This window comes from Vicia villosa, linkage group LG5, assembly GCF_029867415.1.
Source record: "Vicia villosa cultivar HV-30 ecotype Madison, WI linkage group LG5, Vvil1.0, whole genome shotgun sequence".
Classification (NCBI taxonomy): Eukaryota; Viridiplantae; Streptophyta; class Magnoliopsida; order Fabales; family Fabaceae; genus Vicia; species Vicia villosa.
In genome coordinates this window covers 135,800,946-135,808,484 of record NC_081184.1, presented here as the reverse complement: position 1 = coordinate 135,808,484, position 7,539 = coordinate 135,800,946, and the positions used below count along the sequence as shown (strand labels likewise).

Here is a 7,539-nt window from a genome sequence, read left to right as displayed (position 1 = left end):
CCTGCTTATAAGTTTTAAAAATCATTTGCACGTGTCGACTCATATGTCGTATGTGCAGTGGCGGATCCAGAACTTTTCTATGGTGGGGGCTTAAAGATAATGGATATATTTTGACTAAAGAAAAATATTTCAAATTGTTCCAAAATACATAATATAACGACAAAAAAAGTTAAAATATAAAAAAATTTACAATTGTCCTCTACGAGTTTTCATATTTTGAAAATGTTTAATAATTTTTTCATTGTCCACTTCATCAAATATGTCACTCTCTCTATATATGTAACTAAACAATCATTCAACCACTCATCTCCCATACGATTGCGTAAACCATTCTTCACAAAATTCATGGCAGAGAAAGATCTTTCAACAGTTGCAGTTGCCACAGGTAAAATCAAAGCTAACCTCACAAGTAAGTATATCATTGGATACACAATATGCTTTTCAGTTTTCACCAACATTTCAGAAAGTTCAGCGATTCCATTTAACTTTGAAAATTTATCATCAGACCGAAGATCTATGATAAAAGTCTCAAGCTGACTATCAAGCACAATAAGCTCCACATGAGAAAATTCTGATGGATAAAACTTAGCCAAATGAATCAACTTCTCCTTATCAAATGCAAAAAATGAATCTCTTGGATTTAAGCTTGCTACACAAAGAAGCAACTCAGTGTTCACCTCGGTAAATCTATTGTTAAGCTCTTGAAGTTGTCTATCAATCACTTCATAAAATAACTCAACTTGAAAATGATGTAGATTTGAAATTTTTTGAGCTTTACGCTTCGATCTTCCTTGTGTAATGAGTGCATCATCCATATTTGGAATGCTAATATTTTGTTTCTCACAAAATAATGATACTTCATTTAGTAAAGTATGCCAACCATTATCTCTCATACTTTTTTTTTTTTTTTTGCTATTTGCACCGGTGTCGACCCACCACAGGTGGGCCACTAATCCGGCTCGTGCGGAGAGGCATGCGCACTGGCCAAGCAAGATTGTTCCGCCTGGGAATCGAACTCGGTATTCCCCGAGTACGTCCTTGGACGGGGCTCCTTGCCAATGGAGCTCAACCGCTTGGTTCATTATCTCTCATACTTTGTAACTTGTCTTTGCAAACTGTAACTAATGATATAACATTTACAATATCCTGATCACTTCTTTACAATGCTTGAGATAAATCATTAGTAATTCCAAATATATTTTTCATCAAGTGCAAGTTAAAAATAAATTCAAAAGACTGTATACTTTTCAATAAATGACAAGCTTCAATTTGTTGATCTGATGATGAGCCATTTTCCTCAACAAATTCGAGGACATCAATTACCGAAGTAAACAAAGAGATCAAGCTAAGTAATGTACCATAATGTGAGCCCCATATTGTATCTCCAGCACGTTTCAATGTAGCTTCTTGATTAAATCCAGAACCACTAGAAATTTCACCATTCAATAAAGCTTCTTGAACTTTAAGCATTTGACTTTCTCTAAGAATCTCTTGACGTTTACATGAACCTCCAACAATATTAGATACATTGTTAGCCAAACTAAAAAAACAACCAACATCAACTTGCTTCTTGGCAACAACAACAAGTGCTAATTGAAGTTGGTGAGCAAAACAATGAACATAGAATGCAGAACTATTTTCTTTCAAGATCAAACTTTTCAGTCCATTAAATTCACCTTGCATATTACTAGCCCCATCGTAACCTTGTCCACGCACTTTAGACAAACTTAAATTATGTGTTGCAAACAATGACTCCAATGCTAATTTTAAAGATATAGCACTTGTATTTGCAACATGATTAAGACCAAGAAACCGCTCAATGACACTTCCTTTTTTATCAACATAACGCAAAACAACAGACATTTGTTCCTTAGTTGATGTATCTCGAGATTCATCAATTAAAATGGAAAATAAATCATCTCTAACACTATCAACAATAACTTTTGTGGTCTCACAAGCTGCAGCTGCCACAATGTCCTTTTGAATTGAAGGTGACATTAATTTAAGATTCCCACGAGCATTTTTTAGAATCATATCAAACTCTTTGTCATGTATTGAAACTAAATGAATAAGCTCAAGAAAATTACCTTTATTTTTTGAATTAATTGACTCGTCGTGTCCACGAAATGCCAATCCTTGCTTCAATAGGTATCGAATACAATCAATTACTGAAGTCAAATGAATCCTATATTCTCTTTTCATTAAGTCTGATTGTTTACTGATAGCAACTTCAATATGTTGTTTTTGATTCATTAAGGCCTCACAATTTCTCCAAGCTTGATTGTGAGCACTGTTAAAATTTCCAACATGTATATCCAACCTTTCCTTTTTCTTCCAATTTGAAAAACCGTCAATCGAAAAAGCATCACTACTTTTTTGTTCTCCAATATCGGATCTCATGAGATAACAACATAAACAAAATATAGCATCTTTTGAGACACTATATTCTAATCAATTTCCAAATTCTAAAAATCAATCAGGATTAAACTTCCTAAAAAGAGGTCCAATTTTTCTTTTTGGAAAATCATGATCTCTTGGCTGACAATGTCCTTTTTGCAAATAAGCTCTTCGAATGTTATCTCGGTCATTTGGATGATAACATGAAATTTGTTTCCTCTCTCCTGGATGAGCTGGAAGATTGTTCAAATCAACTTCTAAAAATCTCTTTTCCCCACCAATAATTGACCTTAAAGGTGTTGATAACTTTCTACTTTCAACATTTTCTTGAGCCTCTGATGTAAATTTCTTTTTAAAATATCTCTCCATTTATAGCACACTAAAAAAATATAGAAATTTATATCAAAAAGTGAAAAAGAACATACATTTATCTTAATTCAAATACTCTTTGTTGTTCTTCTTATAATAAACACCTAATAAAAAAATTATTTCTATAATTTTACAATGTTATGTTAAACATAAATAAATGACAAAAATAAATTTATTAAAGAAAAAACATACCTCTATATATCAGTTGCAAATGACTCAATTAGACAAAGTCATAGACTCACAAAACTAAATTGATGTTGAACTTGAACTCTTGAATGAAGTAATGGAAAAGGAATAAACAAAAAAAAGTGTTACGTCAAAATGTGAGAGTAAACCGTAAGAATTGTGAGAGAATGTGAATAAAGTTAAGAGAGAGAATGAGTGGAGATTGTAATTGAATTTGAAAAGTTAAAACAATTAAAAAAAATAAAAATAGTAAATGGTAATAATTAAGAAAAAATTTTTGAAGAGTTAATGTAGGATTGGGTAGTTACATAGTACACGTTAATTGAATTTGAAAAGTTAAAACAATTAAAAAAAATAGATATAGTAAATGGTAATAATTAAGAAAAAGAATTTGGAGGTTGCATTTTCTATGGATTTTACAATCCCTACGATTAAGTTGCAACTTGCCATGTATAATTATCTATAATAACTAAATTTTTTATAAATAAAAAATACTATTTTCTAGATCTCTAACGTAAGGCATCATTATTAGGTGCCAACTTGGACCTTAAATTCAGCATTAATAGAACACGTGAAATTTTTTAGTGTAAATGAGGCATACATGTTGATTTAGATAATAACTTTTTTTAATAATGCAAATACTACTATCATATTAATTATTTAATGACAGTTTATGCACATACGGATTAATTTTAGTTTAAACACTAGTTGGGTGTCGGTTGCTGACTATAAGTATCATTTTCAACTGTCTTATGGGATCAAATATATATATATATATATATATATATATATATATATATATATATATATATATATATATATATATATATATATATATATATATATATATATATATATATATATATATATATATATATATATATATATAAAAGAGTATTGTTATTTAATACGGACAATTTGAAGAAGAAATGTAAGAATATACACATGTTATTATTTTAGAGGTGAATTTTTAATTGATTTAAAATTTAATTTTCATTTTAATAAGGATTATAGAGTGGTGGTATTAATGAATGATTAAGATTTACTCTTGTAATTTTTTATTTTCATATTTTTTTTACTAATAAGTATTTTCCTATGTAAAATTGCCTATTAAAATTCTCTCCATTTGAAGAGATAAGTACACTAATTATTCAGTATATATTTGGTTTAATTTTAAAAAAAGACAAGAAAATTTAAAAGTGTAGAATTGATTTTGAAATGATTGATTTTTTAAAGTAGAATTTATTCTATTTCAAAAATTGATTCTACTTAAAACTAAAATTTATAGATGTTAAATTTAAACGTAATTTTTATATTTCAATTTATTTTTCATAAATATATTCAATAATAAATAATTTTATTTTAAACTCACATTAAATCAAATAAACCCTTAATAGATTCTACTACCAAGTGGATGTAAGCGTTCTACTACCAAGTCGATAACTCTAACAAACTTTAAAGTGATAAAATTTTGTTTCCCAAGGAGAGATGTTGGACACGATGTTGGGATAACTGGTCCAACTTTTTAAACTAGTATGACTGCAAAATAACAACAATAACACAATACAGAAAGCAATAAAGTGACACAACGAATTGATAATCCTGTTTGGTGAAACCACACCTACGTCTGATGGACACTCTACCCAAGAAATGAAATTCACTACATCGAATTAGTACAATTAGTCTTATAGGAACATCAACCCCATGACTTTCAATGCTTCTTCCTAACTCTAGTAACTTTCTATTTAGAACTCCCCCTAAATATGAGAACCCCTCTCACTTTCTCTCAAACACTAATCCCAAATGATCAACTTAATCATTAACACCATGATTTTTAATTTTACAACTCAACTAAGACAAACTAACAACTATGTCAAGTTACTGAAGCAATAGTGCGGTGTATAATAAACAAGATCCAACACCAATCATTATGATATGAATGATAGCATTAGCATGGAATAGAACTAACAAAAAAACTCAAAAACCCTAGCTCAAAGAACTTAATTCTAGCGCACAAAATTTCTCCTCAAACATGAGATTTGAGCCTCCTTAAATAGCAATGCATTCTGAATTTTTCTATTTGGATTTCTAAATTAATTTTTTCCAGAATAATAGCTAAATCTGTTTGATTTGATTTGCATGAAAATCTCCAACAAAAGATATGATTTGTTATATTTCAAATTTAAATTTAAATCTGGTTTGATCTTCAACAGCTGTCAAACAAATCAAACAAACATTGCTAAACAACCTAACACAAATGTTGATAAGGGTCAAATGTTGCACTGCACACTTGTTGGAATGTCGTGTTCCACATCTTGTACCAGAACATCCAAATCAACTCTCTTTATATATTTTCTTTGTAGAGTGAATCTTAGATAGAATAAGTCTTAACAAAAACTACAATAACATCTGTCTGTTGTTAGAGATCAAGTATTATAGCACACAGATTAGAACATCGTATAATACGTGTATCCCTTCTGCACCAGAAACAACTTGATCATACTCCATATTATTTTACATATTATAGCCAATCTAAAAGGAACAACAAATAATAAACAATGATAGGAGTTGTGAACTTCTCATCATTTATAACAGAATGTTTATTGTCAAATTGCTGATGTTAAATAAATCTTTTGGTCAGATGGAATGTGGGACTAATGGCCATGGCTTTGGGGTCTAGGGGTAGTCTTCAATATAATTATTTGGGCTTAGATTTGATTTTAGTTTTGTTTATATTTATAAATTTACAATTTACTTTTGTTTCTAAATAAGAAAATATAGTCTAAATTTTCAAACATTGATTTTTTTTACCCCCACTAAATTTTATTTTTATTTTTGTTAATAAGTTAGATTTAATAATAATTACATCACTTCATTAAGTGACAACGTTTATAATTAAAAATCCTAAAGAAAAGTATTGTGATTGAATCATTTGTTTAATTACCAACCAATGTTTTGTCCTATTGTAACAAAAAAGAATGCTTTGTCCTATATCATCAAACCTTAAAATTAAAATATTCAATAGTTGCCATCTTTGAATAGTTCACGAGATTGTAGTAAGAAAATTTCTTTACACACCTTCCTATGGGGTCACCCCTAGCGAAAACCCCACTTTACCCCTGCTTCAAAAATGCATTTTCGAAGTATTTTTTTTTTTTAAATTTTTTCAGACTTCGGAAGTGCATCTCCGAAAACACCTCATGGGGGGTGTTTTCGGAGATGCACTTCCGAAAACACCTTTTTTCAGATTTTGAGGGGTTTCGGAAATGAACTTCCGAATTATGCAGAAACTGTGTTTTTTTTTTATGTTTTTGGAAACAATCTCGTATTTTTAATTAAAGGAAGACGGCAAATAAAATAAGCGACATATAAACAGAAAATACTAATATGATAAAAATAGTAATATATACAAGCCGATCCAAATCCAAATAATAATAGTGTGCGAAAGATACAATCCGAAAACAAAAAATAATAAACCCGACCACTACTGGGTATGCCTAACCCTCTCTCCCTGGGACCTCCTCTGCCGCCTGTATGCCGCCGCACGGCCCGCATCAGTGACGATCATCTCCATCACGGCGACTGCCTCTGGACCGCCCTGATGAACGACACCTCGATCCAACGCGTCCCGCCCAAGCATCTCTATCCGCTGGCAGATTGGCAGGAGATCAATGGCGTGGTCATCCTCGGCCTGCTGGTTCTCCAGGATCTCCTCGTGTGCTGGCTTAGGAGCGCCGGGAGCGTCGGGTGTCAGCAGAGGATGCGACACCCGATAGAACCATGTGATGTATCCCTACACACTGTGCCAGTCCTGGGTGACCCGAATGCGACGATACTCCTCCGGTACCATATGATGCTCCCAATCCTCAAATATGGCAGTGAGCTGCACTCGGGTCACTGTGTCGGGAGCAGCCTCAAAAGGTGACCTGAGTATCATCTACACAAATCCGAACTGCCGCATGCACCGCTCAGGAAGATACCGGACCATGATGCTGGTCCCGCATGCCAACCACCCAGAATATAAAGATATGCCGTCAAAGGGGACAACCTGAGTGTAGTCGTTGAATGGCCTCCAGGTGACGTCATCGTGCATCGTGCGGTCCAGGTACCCACGGTATGGTCCCACCGCATTGTTCCCCCTCTGGAGAACGTATCTGGCGTCCCTGGGCATGGCGTCAACGTACTCAGGATCAATGTGAAAGCCGTGGATCCGGGAGAAGTAAGAGATGATCCAGCTCTGAAACATAAACACGATAATGTAACGTACCGTAAGTAAATACGAAACATAAATAAATACGAAATACGAAACATAAATAAATATGAAACAATTAAAATGAAACGTACCGTGAGTAGTGTGCAGGATCCGGTCAACTGCCTCGTCCTCCAGTTGGAGGCCTCATTCAGCTTCTGGTATAGGTATGCCAGAGTAGCTGCCCCCCAGTTCCACTGGTGAACGGTGGTCAAGTCCATGAAGTAGCAGAGGTAGGTCACGTCGACGTACCTCGCACTCTTGTCCACAAAGATCGCAGCGCCTACCACATGCATGTACCAGCACCGGAGAGCGCAACCACGGTGATAATGTGTAAA

General features: G+C 33.1%; 1 pseudogene; it reads right to left on the bottom strand.

Annotated features, from left to right (window-relative positions):
• Nucleotides 1–209: 209 nt before the first annotated feature.
• On the bottom strand, nucleotides 210–2,766 carry LOC131605520 (uncharacterized; annotated as a pseudogene).
• Between the last annotated feature and the right edge of the window lie 4,773 nt (nucleotides 2,767–7,539).